The sequence below is a fragment of the Mustela erminea genome, chromosome 8 (assembly GCF_009829155.1).
Source record: "Mustela erminea isolate mMusErm1 chromosome 8, mMusErm1.Pri, whole genome shotgun sequence".
Classification (NCBI taxonomy): Eukaryota; Metazoa; Chordata; class Mammalia; order Carnivora; family Mustelidae; genus Mustela; species Mustela erminea.
Genome location: NC_045621.1, coordinates 84,546,166 through 84,554,802, shown reverse-complemented (window position 1 = coordinate 84,554,802; position 8,637 = coordinate 84,546,166). Strand labels below are relative to the sequence as shown.

Here is an 8,637-nt window from a genome sequence, read left to right as displayed (position 1 = left end):
CCCTAAACCCTTCCAAATTTTTTTGTATATTAGGCATTTCCATAAGGTTGATTTTACCAAAAAAATAACATTTTAAATCTGAAAATTCTTATGAATCAGATCTCTATACATGTGATTCTTTTTGATCTAGACTAGGACTTTCAGGAAGTTGTAATTTCTGAATGTCATCTAGAGGCTCATAGAGTCTAGTTAGTAGTAACACTAGGAGTTCATATAAACCTAGTTTATGTTCACCTTTCCAAATAGTAAGTATAAATTACTAATTATACACACACACACACAGACGTACACATACATACACATATATCCTGCAAATAATGTGCATAAATTTGCTTTCCTATATGCCAGTGAGATTACCTGTTTAAGGGGCTGTATTGGTAATTTGAAGGAAAGTTTTCTATACATTTGGATTTTCTCCAGATTATATGCAAATATGGTCAGCAAGACAGTAGTTCTTCCTTTAATTGTAACCTAACAAAGTCTATTGTGAAGAGGAAAATACTCTTTTCCTTTTCAAAATTGTTCAGGGCAATGTTTACATCAAGAGGATGTATCTGGTTAGACCTATTGAACCAGAACTTCCAGGAGCGGGGAGCAGACATCTATACTGTAAAATCATGCCCAGGAGGTCTTGAGTAATCAATCAGATCTGGAATCACTGATTTGGCCTATTACATTTTCAGATGTGAAAAGCTGGCCCACTCCCAAGGAGTCTATTTCATCTTTGCATAATGCTTTCTAATTCTTTTAGGCACACCTTAACGCCAACCCGTGTCAAAAGCTTTTTTTGCAGGCACAACAAGAGCTAGCCTGGGGAAAGGAGATCAGTATGGTTATACCAGTGCCATTTCTGTAACTGTCTAAATGAGTGTCTCGTAAGGCCTAGAGTCTTCCCTTATTCATCTCTGCATGAAGATGTGTCACTTAACCTTCACGTCCCCAGCCCTCCACCTGGCACATCTTAGGTGCTCAGCATTTATGTTGTTTTCAAAAAATAATAGGGACATGATCCAAGTTCAATGGTACGAAACTCTGATAAGCCATCTACTTTTTGTCTTTTTATTTAACCCAGTTGCTTCTCCATTTTTAGACTTTGATTTATCTCATTTTCCTTTAGGTTCCTTGGTAGCATTTTGCTTCCTTCTCCTAACTCCACTTTCGATATCTCTCCATAGTCCCGATTTGTTACTGATTCCCTTCTTGATCTTCTCTCACAGGCATAGCCAACCAATCGTTCATCCTCTCCTCAACTTCCCAGAAGGCTATAACTCCTTAGAGTATAGAAGCTCTCCTGATGCTGCTCCCAGACCGTGACCCATGCTGGCAAAGCTTCTGCTCCCATGTGGCTGCATGTTTCATGAGGAGAGCTACTAAAATGCAGGCAAGCACAAAGTCTTAATTGCTTGCTAGTGGGCACTCAGCCAACATGCTGTTAGCAGAATGAAACCCAATCTTAAAGAAAAAGTGCTGAACCCCTGCTCTGGATCACCCAGCCCCATATGGAATGCACGTGTTTTTTGAGGAGATTTAGGCATGAAGATCTTTTTTTTTACCCTTTTGCACGGGGATGTCAATCTATGGGTTGCTAAAACATTTTATTCTTAATGTAATAATCCTGTCTGCAGACAACTTTAAGAGACAACTGTGTACTTCCTCTTCCTACTCATGACAGGGACAATTAATATAGTCTTAATTTTTTGTTCCACTCTCAGAACATTACTTTCAATTGTTCTTTGCAACAAAGTTGCTCTTTTTAAGAATTTCTACATCAATATTTTAATATTGTGACTACCTGGTTCTGATGAGTTGCTAAGTATTTAGTCTTTGCTAATTGATCTCCCTAAACCTCAGTTTACTTATCTTTTTAATGGGAAAAATAATAATACCTTCCTGACATGGTGGCTGGAAGGGTTCCATGAGATTAAAACTTGTCAGTGCTTGACACAAAGAAAATGTCTGGTAAATATTGACTTTTAATATTGTTGGTAAAAATAATAGTCTAATAGCTTTCTCATTGTAAAAGCATCTCAATATATAGCATAAAATATTAACATATGCATTTTGATATTTGGGGGGTTTTAGCGTTTGTTTGTTTTTTTTTAATCTCTCATGTCCAGGATTATATTTTCATATATTTCTACTGCACCTTTTTTTCTAAAGAGATTAAAAACCTTTCTTCACATTACAAGTTACAAAACCAGACAACCAAGATAAAGAGAAATAATGATCCCTGGACTTCTCCTTTAAATTTTAATATCACAGTGCTATTGTCCAAAACTGCAGCTCTGTATTCTCTGTATTCTCTGAAAGCTAGAATACTGCAAACTTCCCATCACTGTTAAATGATTAAGATGAGTTGAGTATGAACCTTATTAGTCCTGTAGTGCTTCAGAGAATGAGACATTCAAATTAGTTGCTAAAATTTAGAATTGTAAAGGTAAGTTTGCATTTCACTTTGAATAACATCCCCTCCTCAAAGCTTGTAATAATCCTTTGTCACACATGGGGTTGGAACGGATTGTTTCCAATGACCTAGAGCTGTATTACCTGCATCAAAGTGACCATTTGCATCTCTCTTAGGAGTTTTAGAATGCCTTAATGCAAATAGGATACCTGGTGGCCCACCTTTATATCCCAGACTTCCCCCAGTAGCATTAAGATTATACTCTTCCTATGATATGTTTTCCATTTGCTACAATAATAAAGAAAAACTCCAGAGAAGCAATGTCAGTAATTTCTGTTGTCAGTTTCTATAATATGAATCTATTTGTTGATGTATCAATTTTAGCACAGAAGGACCTCATCCCAGAACTCTCATTAATATCAGCAATTTATACATATAAGTACTACATCCAACATTAAAAATTACCTTTGTCATTTTCGTGGTAAACATTACGAGCCAGAATTTATGAGAAAGACATCATCCATATGGTAATTTGATATCTTCAAAAATCAGGGTAGGCCATTTAAATTGCTAAGTTCAATAAAATGCCATTAAAGATATCTTATTCCCTTTCTCCCCAACCAATTCTGAACCCAGGAAAGGGTTACCAAGAAAGCTTGAATAGTGTCTTGTTTAACTTTGAATCAGATATGGCTCCATTTATTTCTTCAAAAAATGGTAAGAATTAATTAATATTAATCTATAATCACATTGATGGGAAAAATTAATGGAAATTTTAATAAAAATATAACCTTAACAGGATTTGAAGTTGTCCTTTAGAATATAAAGCCAACACTTTATCCACTAAGCAACTGGCCCTCTGCTACCAGCTGATGAAATTGTAAAAATTAACTACAGAATATTTCTTCTTTTGTTCTATGTGTATAAAAGAAATGCTTTTGAGAACTACAAAAAAAAAAAAAAGAAAAAGACATTAAAAATTAAAGTAAATATAGAAATTGACCAAGGCTGTTTGATATGGAATGCATATTTATTTAAGAAATTAAGGTGTTTTTTCATCCACACAGATCCTATTCTCTCTCCTAACCTGTCAAGACTTTCGACTATATTTTTTACACTACAGTTTCTGAGAAGACTTGATAATCCTAAATAAATAGGTCATATTATTTTGGATTACTGAGGTCTGGAGAAATATAAAATGACAAGTCAGCATTTGTCATATTAAGTAATTTTATTTAAGGAAAAAATGCATATATTCTGAAAATCAGTGCAATATTAAAAATATACTGTTAAACACGTATTTTCTGAAATATAACCACATTAATTTTCTCTATTAGTGCTATATAGTATTGAGCAAACTAACCCGTAATAGTGGTCACTTATTAGGAACTTATGATTATGAGAGAAACTTTTGTCTTTTTCATTCTTCATTGAATATTTCTAACATTAGATACTGTGCATTAAAAATAATGCAATGTATGTATAATATAGACTATTATTTTTGCCATTGCATTTATTGAGTACTTGCCAATATTTCAAAGCCAATACTGAATGTTAAAAGTTATTTTTTCTGGCATTATATCATCCAGAGGTCTATATCGGAAGGCACTTCTTCATAGCTACAGAATAATAACTTAGCATTATAGTGATAACCCTAAAGCAAACAAAATATCCTGAAAGCCTTTTTAAATTATCAAAGAAAGAACTAATATGAGAAAAATGTAGTAATAAGTACACTTTTATTATATGCTAGTAATTTGAAAATTGAGAATTCATGTATATATGGTTACTCTCTGCAAAGCACAATTTTTGATTAAAACAATGAATCCCTGACTATACCCAACGACAGAATTGACAGTTCTAGCATGATACTTAGACCCAGTGGTGGACATTCAAAATGAAGCAGAAGCAAAGATCCTGACTTCTTTTCTGTTTATTTTTACAATTCAAGTCATGTTTATAATCAGTGATGTGGTAAATAATCTTGTCTCATTCTTCCTTCCAACTACCTGATTTCTTGGAAGCAGTGCCTTTATTCCAAAAGCATAAGAAGATGAGAACTGTAAATAAAAATTTCACGATTTTAAGAGGGAGCAGCTTTTGTCATGAAATATTCCACAGTTTAAATATTTTCCTTAACACTGGACAAGAATTAGCCTAGAGGTGCAGGCCTCCAGGAGCCTGGAACCCAGTGGGGACTTGTAGGAGCCAATTCCCCTCCTCAATAAACACTGAGGCTTTTCTCTTAAATATGTCCCTTTGTATATAAGACTCGATAGTTCCCATTTTATTTTCTTGCTATCAATAAAAAATGTGTGAAATAATATTGCAGATGCAAAATGCTTACATACTCTAGCCATGACTGAAGGTAAAACAAACAAATGAATAAACATAAATAAAGTATACTTTGAGAAAGAATGTACATCTGGAGACTGATAAAACTCTGATATTGACAAAGCCAAGCCATATAATTTAATCTGTTCAGAGAGTATGTGCATGTTCATGAGTTCATTTCTTATGAAGAGACATTGTTGGTTGTCACAACTCTCTGGGTACTGGCTTCTAGTCAATAGAGGTCAACGATACTATTAAACATCCTATAATGCACAGGACAGTCCCCACACAAAGAATGACCCAACACAAAAAGATCAATACTCCTGAGGTTGGAAACATGCCTTATACCCAGTGAAATTTGGTTAAATCCCACTTAATGTAAGTCATTTTCAATTTTCCATGTCATTTCTTTCTCCACTAGATTCAAATGAAGCAAAGAATATGTGATACAAAATATTTCTTTAAAATGGAAGAATTGATGCATTGCTTATTTTAAATGTAAAATCGCTGTGCCTAAGAGTACACAAAAATACCAGAAAGAGTTGTTCAGTGTTCGCCACTGTCAGCACTCCACCACAGATACCCCATCTGGTGGAGTCTGATATGGATAATAATGGTGGAGTGTTCTTGCTGTCTTGACTGTAGTCATTACTGTGATGTTATTTTAGGACTAAGTAGTGTTTGCCCATTGGACCATAAAAGTGTGTCATGTAAATACAGGTTTTAGAACACACAATAGTCTGTCCATGTGTAGAAATATGCAGGGAAAGAACCTCATAAAATGCTTTTTAATAGTATTTGTTGGGCATGTGAAGTAATTCCTTTTCAAAGTTAAATCACTTGGAAAAAAGGGGGCTTCTCTTTTCAAAGACCCCGTAAGTAATTATGCTGCATTATACATCATTCATATGTCAATGCAAATTTTGTTTTTAAATGGAAGGAGTTTTGAATGACACGGTACCAAGCAAATGTCCAACATTATCCAAACCTTTTATTTATTTATTTACTCTCACCTGAATTGCTCCTTGAAATTGAATTGGGGGTAGGGGGGTAGTATTTATGTAGCCAGCAACCTCATATTTGACACTTCACCCTAGAATTAAATTCTGAACACTGAAATAGTTCATAGAAAAGAAATTACAAATGACAATACCTTCAAAAACATCCTTAACAAAAGTTGAGACCTTTTGCTTAGTAGATATTAAATTTATATTGACAGCAAGAAATAAAATGGGAAATATAAAAGGCCAAAATAGTATTTAGAAACTCTATACTTTGAATCATACATAGAGCTGTATACTTAGAAGTATGTGATTATATTGTTGGAAGATTGAAATATATGCTGTGTTGAGCTTTTTTCCCCCATCCCGTAACAATGATGAACATTTTCTTATTGAGATCAATTTATAATAATGACAGTTAGAAAGTAAAATTTATAGTTATGTAAAATGAAACTGTCCAGATTGGACGCAGTGACTTGATGATACACAGAACAATCAGAGTTATTAAAATGGTGGGTGGCCTTATAGACCCTCAGATGCTTCTCAAAACAAATCATCTTGACAGGAAGAAAATCTTACAAAATGAAGTTTATATGCTTTCTGCTCTTTACAGACATTTTAAACTTGAGAAACAACTCTAGGGAATTATTGGAATTTTATTCTTCAAAAATAAAGTGGCCAGGGTGCCTGGGTGGCTCAGTGGGTTAAGCCGCTGCCTTTGGCTCAGGTCATGATCTCAGGGTCCTGGGATGGAGTCCCGCATTGGGCTCTCTGCTAAGTGGGGACCCTGCTTCCTCCTCTCTCTCTGCCTGCCTCTCCATCTACTTGTGATCTCTCTCTGTCAAATAAATAAATAAACTCTTTAAAAAAATAAATAAATAAATAAAAATAAAATGGCCAAATACCTGCAAATAGTCATTATACTCAGACTTTATTTTAATATTTTAAGAAATGTATGTGGAAAAAATATAGATGATGGAAAGATAGATAGATGATAGGTAGATAGATGGACATTTTCGTTTGCCAAATTTCCCATTATTTAGAAGATATTTAAACACTCTAGTAAGAATCAGTTTTATATTTGATTTCATTAACATATGTTTAGGTCAAACCAGCAACTCCTTCAAATTCATTCCTTAGTTCTATCCTATAGGTGTTTAAATTAAAAAGAAAAAGTGATTAAAATATCACTTAACCTGTGCAGTGACATATTCCTAGTTATAAGAACTACTAACCAATTTTATCCATTTCTAACACATGCATAAGGTTTCAGTTCTTTGACATTGCCACTCAAGAAATTATCACTGATAAGAATTTGGCCCAAGACCTACTCAGTGATGTGATGGTTTACTTTCCCTGAATGCATCTTCTTCCATTAAAGAAAGATACGAACTGATGAGAGTTGAGATGGAGTATTATAAAACAAGACTGCTATGCTCGCTTTGGCAATGCATATACTAAAATTGAAATGACACAGAGAAGATTAGCATGGCACCTACACAAGGGTGATATACCAAAGCAAGACCATCATGTTGAATTTCCAGACTACAGTGTACTGCCCAGACATCCTTAGACAGGTTTGTAACTTCCTGTGGTGGAGTTGCCTCATGCCTAAATGCTGATGGTAAGAGTCCCTGCCTCATAGGATTTTTACAGTCAGTAAATGATTTAATACATATGGAGATTTTAAAACAGTGCCTAACATATAGTGGCACTGTATAAGAATTATCTCTTCTTGAAGAATTTTTAATATTTTTTCTTCATTTGAAGAATAAATGTATCATCCTTGAATAGAGCTATAATTTGTTCATTGTGTGTTTATTATGGATACCACAATAAGTAACCACAGGCAACCTCAGGTTCAGATATGAACGTCTTCCACTAAACTAGTAAAATCACTAGCTCTTGCAAAAAGACTAGGACAACTAAGTCCTAGTGAAAATGTCCAGTATAAACTATAAGTAATACTCATGGTTCTATTTCCCAATATTTCTATATGATAGGTTTGTTTTTCATATGTAATAAGTCATAAAGAGTAAGGGTACCTGAAGGGAAAACAAAAATAATCTCCAATTTATAAAGTTCAATTTAAGGTATAAAGACATGCCATGTGAATTATCAGATATCCTCTCTCTTCTCCATCAATGCCCTTAACAAGTAGTGCTTTAATACAAAGTAGATGAGTCAATTGGCCCAATTGTAAAAAAAAAAAAAAAAAAAAAAAGAACAATATTGAGCATCCCAATTTTATCTGATATGCATAGTATAAGATCTAATAATGAAGTTTATATGACAGTTGTGGTCATCTTAAGATTTGTATTAAAGTTAATTTGCTTTATGACTAGGTATCAAATAGCATACTAACAGTCATGACCTAATAATCTGGTCTTCTGTCAACCTCAGCAACCTGATCTCATGCTCCTTCTTCCTTTGCTCACTAATCTTTAGCCACACTAGTCAATTTTCAGTTTTTCAAGTGAACTATAGTCCTTTCTTCCACAGAGATTTAAGATGAATATTGTTTCACTGCCTAGAATAGCCTTCCTCCATCTTTTCACCTATTCAGCATGTCTCTATTGGGAATAATATTAGCTATCACTTCTTTCAACCTCCCAAATGCATTGTCTTCTCATTATATTATATAGTTTTAAAGATTTTATTTATTTATTTATTTATTTGAGAAAGAGAGAGAGAGAGCCCAAGCAGGGAGAGGGGCATAGGGAGAGAGAGAAGCAGGCTTCCCACTGATCAGGGAGCCCAATATGGGGCTCGATCCTGAGACCTTGGGATCATGACCTGAACCGAAGGGAGATGCTTAACCAGCTGAGTCACCCATGCACCTCTCATTATGTTATCTTATACCTGCTTGAACTTTTGTTATGTAGAATTAATTTAACA

At 34.3% G+C, this 8,637-nt stretch overlaps 1 non-coding gene across 1 annotated transcript; it reads left to right on the top strand.

The window, feature by feature from the left end:
- Positions 1–7,174: 7,174 nt before the first annotated feature.
- Positions 7,175–7,279, top strand: LOC116597979. Its single transcript, XR_004288892.1, has one exon. It is a non-coding gene; the product is annotated as a U6 spliceosomal RNA (small nuclear RNA).
- The last annotated feature ends 1,358 nt before the right edge of the window (positions 7,280–8,637 follow it).